The following is a 9,004-nucleotide window of genomic DNA, read 5'->3' as shown; positions in this document are numbered from 1 at the left end:
TTCGACTGTCCAGAACGTTCGTCAAACCAATCGCGAACAATAGCGGCGCGGTGACATGGCGCATTGTCATCCATAAAAATTCCATCGTTGTTTGGGAACATGAAGTCTACGAATGGCAGCAAGTCGTCTCCAAGTAGCCGAACATAACCATTTTCAGTCTATTATCGGCTCATTTGGACCAGACGACCAACTCAGTTCCTTATAAACAAAGCCCTCACCATTATCGAGCTACCACCAGCCTGCACAGTGCCTTATTGGCAATTTGGGTGCACGGCTTAGTGAGGTCTGCGCCACACTAGAGCCCTGCCATCAGCTCTTACCAACTTAAACTACGACTTATCTAACCAGGCCACAGCTTTCCGGTCGCCTAGGGTTCAACCGATGCGGCCACGATCCCAGGAGAGGCGCTGCAGGCGATGTCGTGCTGTTTTTTTGGCAAAGGCCCTCGCCTCGGTCGTCTGCTGCCATAGCCCATTAAAGCCAAATTTCGCCGCACTGTCCTAGTCGATACTTTCATCGTACATCCCACATTGATTTCTGCGGTTGTTTTACGCTGTGCTGTTTGCCGCTTAGACTGACGACTCTACGCAAACGCCGCTGCTCTCGGTCGTTAACTGAAGGCCGTCCTCCACTGCTTTGTTCGTGGTCAGAGCTAATGCCTGAAATTTCGTACTCTCGGCAGACTCTTGAAACTGTGGATCTTGCAATATTGAATTCCTTAACGATTTCCAAAACAGAATGTCTCATGCGTCTAGCTCCAACTAACATTCCGCTTTCAAAGTCCCATCTTGTGGCCATAATCACGTCGAAAACATTTTCACATGAATCACTTGAGAATAAATGACTGCTCCACCAATGCACAGCCTTTTTATACCGTATGTACGCGATACAACCGCCATCTCTGTATGTGCATATAGCCATCCCATGATTTTTGTTACCTCAGTGTATAAAAGTATTTAAAATTCTTAAAAAATGTAAACAATCCAACGTAAGTTTCAGTTTTACATATTCTAAGGAAGTACATAAATTTGGAGACATTTTTATTCTCATCGGTAAATTTGCACTTAAAAATATGGTACCACTTTGAAAAACCGACGTGTCATTTCGTGACATATTAGTATAAAAAAATCAGGCGATACTCTTTTGTTTTTGGTAGATCTTAGCGCCTTTACTCTGGATCAACGTTTTTATAGCTCGCAAGCTGTAATGTAATAATCACCCAACTCAGATTCAAAACGATACAATACAACATGGTATCTGTTGGGTCCTCTGAGTGACGTGTAAGTGATATCCTATCACGCTGGTCCACGTTCCATTGCACATGAGCGGGATACTCGTTTATTTGGTTCCGCCATCCCATCGGCAAGTCCAGCCAAGTGAAGTGTCTAGCGATAAGGGCAGCTCTACGCTATGTTGTGTTCTGGAAAGAACGGATGGAACTATTTCGTAATATGGGCACACGAAAAATGGAGCGCTAAATAAAACTTAACAGTTGATTCATTTACTCCTCTAGTAGAGGAAGGAATGCAAAATACGGAGGGAGACACTGCGACAGTGTAACTTAGCTAGTATTATTTCATTTGGTGTTAGGCAATAGATGGTACTTACTTCACGTCGGAGGTTCAAAATGTTCATGTGTGTGAAATCTTATGCGACTTAACTGCTAAGGTCATAAGTCCCTAAGCTTACACGCTATTTAATCTAAATTATCCTAAGAACAAACACACACACCCATGTCCGAGGAAGGACTCGAACCTCCGCCGGGACCAGCCGCACAGTCCATGACTGCAGCGCCTTAGACCACTCGGCAAATACCGCACGGCTCACGTCGGAGGTAAAGGTATGTTTCAGTTCACAGTAGCGCGGGTTGTTACTGGCAGAAAATACGGAAAGTCGTCACTGAAAATGTATTCGTGCTCTTGCGCAACGGTTTGCTGTTCGATGTTATTAAATTTAAGTACGAAGAGAAGGAGATATGAGTGGGACTGACAACAGAGAAAGCAACATAACGCGTTCGCAGTATGTCTGCATATTACGGGAGAGACTTGATGCCAAAAGTGTTGTGTCCTGTCCACTCGTCAAATTGGGGAGCCTAGAAAACCAGCTTTCTCGGATTGCTAGACAACAATTCAAGCAAATCGTATTAATGAATTTGATCACAGTAATATGAATGACAATATCTAACTTTGAGAATTTGCACTGGTGTGTCGTAAGCAATGGGCACAGACAACATAAGAAAATCTCTTCGGTTCACACAACTCGTAATACAACTGAAACATACAATTCCTAATTACTGTTGTAGAGCTCGGAGAGCGGCTAGTCTTCAACGGGGCCGCAGCCAGGTGGCGTGGCACCTATGTTCCTTTCGCCTAGAGGCAGCTGCTGTCTCGGTGTCGTCCTATAGAGGGGTCGGTCAGCCTACTAATGGCTGACGTCAAACTAAATATGTTTCAAAAAGTCAAACATCGTTATTACAGCGTCAAATTGTTAATTTAGACGAGACGTGGATACACGTTATTACGTGTACGGATGTGACAAGATGCAAACAATGTGTAAGAGTTTCACGCTTTGTTTGTTGGGATTGGCGAGGTTACTGAATCGCCAGTGGGGCTGCCTGCGTCGTGTCGAATTGGTTCAAATGGTTCTGAGCATAGACTTAGAGCTACTTAAACCTAAATAACCTAAGGACATCACACACACCCGTGCCCGAGGCAGTATTCAAACCTGCGGCCGTAGCGGTCGCGCGGTTCCAGACTGAAGCGGCTAGAACCGCGGGGCCGCTCCGGCCGGCCGTGGTGTCGAGAAGTCCCATTAAGTAGAGTTCTCTGCTTAAAGATCCAATTTGGGCGTCGATATGCCTTTACTATGAGTTAGTGTGTGCCCACGCCGAAATAGAATCAATGATCATCTAATGACCTCGTGTCGACTCGATGTTCAAAAACGGCTCGGAGCACTATGGGACTTAACATCTATGGTCATCAGTCCCCTAGAACTTAGAACTACTTAAACCTAACTAACCTAAGGACATCACATAACACCCAGTCATCACGAGGGAGAGAAAATCCCTGACCCCGCCGGGAATCGAACCCGGGAACCCTGGCGTGGGAAGCGAGAACGCTACCGCACGACCACGAGTTGCGGACGACTCGATGTTAATCTTTAACATGGTTTCCTTACATTAGCACGTCTACAATCTTCGGGCGTCCACGTTCCTGGGTGAGAAACTTGCGTCCTTCGAATTGCTGCTTGCTGTTCCCTTCGCCATCGTTCTTTCATTCTTCATTGAACGTATGACGGCAGTACGCGCACAAGCAACCTTGATGTGACCATGGCACGCGTTCTCATCAGCTCAGCTATCACGATCCAGATCCTTTTCTCGAAAACCTTGCATTCTACATTTGTCTTGTGGACGAACTGTTAGTGTGTCTCACGTACCGTAGAAGTTGCTGGTAACTGGAGGAAAAAATGAACAATTTCAAACGTTCCAACAAGGATACGTCAAAAAAATATTACGAGTTTGGTTACACGGATCTGTCGAACTGATTTTTCTTCGGAAAGTATTTTAGTAGTTGTACTGACTGGACGATGTCATCAAAGCAGTCTTCGTGGAGGTGACGGGCAGAACAACGCTTAAGGTAGAAACAGTGCGTGTGTAATGTAATGTAAATGTTTAAAAATAAACAAATATGTTTAAAATAAAGATAAAAACTTTCCCCAGCAATTCCTACTTTAAATTAATTGTTTGCTATTTGAAATTAAGAGTAATTATTGTTTTAAAGTTCATGCTTAGACACTATTACAGAAGAAAATATTTGCATGTTTTCGCTTTACAATAACTAATGTTCAAAACGCTACTGGTATTTTTCTGGGTATATTTGACCCCTTTTTCGTGTACTTTGGGAACTCCAAAGTATCTGTGTAGTTGCCGGCAATCGGTTGCGTTTGTTGCAGGAAACTCTTGGAAAAAGTCTGTGTTGCATCTGCATACAAAAATAATCAAGGAGAACTAAGTCTGGTCATATTCTTACAACTGTGCAAAATAAATATCTACGAATAGGCAGCGAGGCGTGTGTAATGGCACCAAAACAGACAAATACGTTCGTCATTTATAATATAAAAAATACAGTATAAAAATAGTAATTTCTTACTGGTAAAATAGAAACAACAAGTTTATTTCAAACAGAAAAAATATAAAGTATTTTCCTCACATCAACATTAAAAAGGAAATCTTGGCGCATTCACCATCCTAAAACCATTTTTCTTCTTTAAGTGCCGTTCATACCGTCAGTGCTAGGGAATTTGTTTTGTTGATATCACCAAAATGGCTCAACTTTTCCAGAGGAAACAATTCTCAATTTTTCGAACTCTCTTTAGTTATACTGATTTTGACCCTGTCTTCACTTGGAATTCTGAAGTTGACTACCAGTCCTCCAGTTTACAGAAGATTTCAAGCAATGTGATTAACCCAAAACTCGTTTCATTCGAATATAATCATAGACATCACGATTGAGAAACGGGACACTTAGGATAGGTCTGTGACATCCGGAGTTTCTGTTGCACTGCAGCATGTACGCAGCTCATCAAAACATGCCGTTGTGCAACGTACTAAACATATCCTCACTTCCTTTGGTGAAGAGAGTTCCCTTCCGTTATTCAGCCAGTGCATCGTTATCTGAAAGAATTTCAGAAGAGTGCACATAAACCGTATTCACTGCTGGAAAGAAAAACGGTACAAAAAGTAATATATTATGACTTTTATTCAGTGCCGTCAGGAACAGTGTCCATCCCACACTGGGTACGGGAACGCAGCGTAGAAGCTTCCACTGTGAGATGCAGTATGTAGTATGCGCCTATCCAGTAAGGCTATCCGACGAGATTTGCGGTGCCACAGGCCATGGGTAGTCTAATAAGGCAGAGCCTTGCTTCCTAAGTATATACAAAGATGTCTACTAGTTGTTACGTTACGCAACTGTAATCTTAGCCGGTCGGAGTGGCCGTGCGGTTCTAGGCGCTACAGTCTAGAGCCGGGCGACCGCTACGGTCGCAGGTTCGAATCCTGCCTCGGGCATGGATGTGTGTGATGTCCTTAGGTTAGTTAGGTTTAATTAGTTCTAAGTTCTAGGCGACTGATGACCTTAGAAGTTAAGTCGCATAGTGCTCAGAGCCATTTGAACCATTTGAACTGTAATCTTACTCAGCGTACCGTCTTAGGCATAAAACCTGGGCGCTGACAGTAAGTCCAAGTAGTTCACGTAAGGCGGCTCTTCAGAGTTCTAAGTGCGGCCGTCTGCACGATCTGGCAACGCTGCAAGATGCGGAAACTTCTGGAGGAAGTGTTGGCTTCCGTTGAAGTTGCTTCAACACTGTATCTGACCGTAGTCTAGTAACCAGTCGGCCTTTGTCAATGCAGCGGTGGGTACACGTCGTTTGTGTTCCGCGCACGGAGTGAGTGCTCACCTGTGTTTACCTTCTATCGGCCGCCACTTGCGCACAGCCTAAGCCTACACGATAACACGGTGAACCAGTACCGCAAATCAGCCCACAAGTTTACGTTCTGCAGCGTCTTCCCGTTCCCAAGGCCCTCGGGTTGGAATGATTTCTACGCGAAAACACGAAGATCTCTGTAACTGACACTATAGGCATCCATCTACATCTACATCTACATCTACATCTACATCCATACTCCGCAAGCCACCTGACGGTGTGTAGCGGAGGATACCCTGAGTACCTCTATCGGTTCTCCCTTCTATTCCAGTCTCGTATTGTTCGTGCAAAGAAGGATTGTCGGTATGCTTCTGTGTGGGCTCTAATCTCTCTGATTTTATCCTCATGGTCTCTTCGCGAGATATACGTAGGAGGGAGAAATATACTGCTTTAATATTCGGTGAAGGTATGTTCTCGAAATTTTAACAAAAGCCCGTACCGAGCTACTGAGCGTCTCTCCTGCAGAGTCTTCCATTGGAGTTTATCTATCATCTTCGTAACGCTTTCGCGATTACTAAATGATCCTGTAACGAAACGCGCTGCTCTCCGTTGGATCTTCTCTATCTCTTCTATCAACCCTATCTGGTACGGATCCCACACTGCTGAGCAGTATTCAAGCAGTGGGCGAACAAGCGTACTGTAACCTACTTCCTTTGTTTTCGGATTGCATTTCCTTAGGATTCTTCCAATGAATCTCAGTCTGGCATCTGCTTTACCGACGATCAACTTTATATGGTCATCCATTTTAAATCACTCCTAATGCGTACTCCTAGATAATTTATGGAATTAACTGCTTCCAGTTGCTGACCTGCTATTTTTTAGCTAAATGCTGTCGATCGTGAGTGGCACGGCCAATGTCATGGTAGTTAACGGCGGTGCAGTGCAGATTTCGCATCAAGGAAACGAGTCACGGCTTCCTATTTCGTCACGCTGATGGCAACGTGCGTAAAGTCAGCGTGGACCACGCCGGATTAGGCATGAGAACCACCTCTATATTGGAATTACCTTCTGAATTAACGGCCGAGGAAGTTGTTGCTGTGCCCCATCCATACGGCACAGTGCACAACCTCTTTGTAGAGAAATGGACACAATTCAAGATTTACCCTGTTCTCAAAGGAGTGCGGCAGGGCCGGACCTACCTATGCAGTCACGTGCCATCATATCTCCAGACTGGCTGATGCCGCACCATTGTTTTGTACTACGGCAAATCCAGGACATTTTCCGGGTGCGGCAAAGATGGACATCTGCATGCAACGCAGAATTATTCAACGCACAGCCTGAGACTCGACGATTCCGTCGACACCGACCGCAATGCCGCTAACGTATGCGGCGGCCCTTGTACACTGCTGGCCATTAAAATTGCTACACCACGAAGATGACGTGCTACATACGCGAAATTTCACCGACAGGAAGAACATGCTATGATATGCAAATGATTAGCTTTTCAGACCAATCACGCAAGGTTGGCGCCGGTGGCGACATCTACAACGTGATGACATGAGGAAAGTTCCACCCGACGGCCTCGTATCAGTAGCAGTCGAGATGACAGGCATCTTATCCGCATGGCTGTAACGGATCGTGCAGCCACGTCTCGATCCCTGAGTCAACAGATGGGGACGTTTACAAGACAACAACCATCTGCACGAACGGTTCGACGACGTTTGCAGCAGCATGGACTATCAGATCGGAGACCATGGCTGTGGTTACGCTTGACGCTGCATCACAGACAGGAGCGTCTGCGATGGTGTACTCAACGACGAACCTGGGTGCACGAATGGCAAAACGTCATTTCTTCGGATGAATCCAGGTTCTGTTTACAGCATCATGATGGTCGCATCCGTGTTTGGCGACATCGTGGTGAACGCACATTGGAAGCGTGTATTCGTCATCGCCATACTGGCGTATGACCCGGCGTGATGGCATGGGGTGCCATTGGTTACACGTCTCGGTCGCCTCGTGTTGAAGCTGCATGGGCAGCTGTACCTGTACACGCCATCAAAGCTCTGTTTGACTCAATGCCCAGGCGTGTCAAGGTGGTTGTTCTGGGTACTGATTTCTCAGGATCTATGCACCCAAATTGCGTGAAAATGTAATCACATGTCAGTTCTAGTATAATATATTTGTGCAATGAATACCGGTTTATCATCTGCATTTCTTCTTGGTGTAGCAATTTTAATGGCCAGTAGTGTATCTCCGGCCGCCTCACAGCGCCGCTCGCTTCCGTCATGCGACCTACCCCGCTTCCCCTAGGGACATCGCCTGGACGATCCACTGACACGACTGGAGTCCGTACCTAACCCACAAACGATGCTGCGGCCGACCAGCGCTCAAGACAGAAATCGAGTCACCCATCGCGCCGACCGAGGCCTTCGTGCCTGAACGACACAGCTCTTCGCTGTCGTCCGACACAGAAATTCACGTTCAGAAACAGCGTTCCCCAAAACGCAGAAAGTAGAGACGCAGGACGGTGTTGGAACAAGGAGATTCACAGTCAGTAGAAGACGACGGGGTGGCACAGCCGACGGGGATGTCTCAACCCATCGCTCCAGCAAACTGCATGACTTTTGTCATTCAGGATGAAACACGCATCTCCTTGCTGGCAACCTATGCGTCTCTCCTATGTCCGGAGGAATACATGGAATTTTAAATTTAAAAAGCATTCTCCACTGGAGCAAATCAATCGGTATAAAATGTTAAAACATCAATAAAAACAGTCTCGATCACGTTTTCAGATTTTCTATTTGTTGGCAACCGATTTCGGCTCTTTCCTCGGACCATCATCAGGCTTACACCGCCATTATGGCTTCTGGTGGCGGCAGACGGAGCCACGTGTAGACGGAGCAGCCACCAGCATCCGTAATGGCGGTGTAAGCCTGAAGATGGTCCGAGGAAAGAGCCGAAATCGATTGTCAACAAATAAAAAATCTGAAAACGAGATCGAAGCTGTTTTTATTGATTTTTAAAATTTTGAGCACATGGAAGACGAGCAAGCAACCACAGCGTGGGGTAACGATGATGCTGACACAAACGATCAGATCCTAGGCATGGTGCAGACAGCGTCAGCCCCCTAGATAAGTACCACGCCAGGCCACATCACAGTTGAACAGAGAGGTGATGTGGTATAACGGGTTCCATATGGTTGACCCTCCCTCCAACCGCCCCCTCCCCCCCTCTGCCCGCCCCTTGGGTTCCCGACAAACATATCGGGTTGCGAAGATTAATACCAACATAACTGGCACACATATCTAACTACTATGTGAGATGCTCCAGACGTCAGATGTCAACATTGATTTGTTGCAGGAGGTGAAACTAGACACGTGATCCAGTCAGCTGCGGACTGACCATCTGTGTTTCGGACGGCCTTCCTATATCCGATGTGATTCTACTCGCCCCTGTCAGGGAAATGGTTCTCACAACTTCGGGAACGCGACTCGTTAATATGTACACCCTGTCAGGAGAACCTGGCTCTTTGAGTAACCCAAATTTTATTCTGAAGATATACCCACTCTTTTCCTTGGAA

Source organism: Schistocerca americana, chromosome X (genome assembly GCF_021461395.2).
Source record: "Schistocerca americana isolate TAMUIC-IGC-003095 chromosome X, iqSchAmer2.1, whole genome shotgun sequence".
NCBI classification, from domain to species: Eukaryota; Metazoa; Arthropoda; class Insecta; order Orthoptera; family Acrididae; genus Schistocerca; species Schistocerca americana.
Note: the sequence above shows the minus strand (reverse complement) of the source record.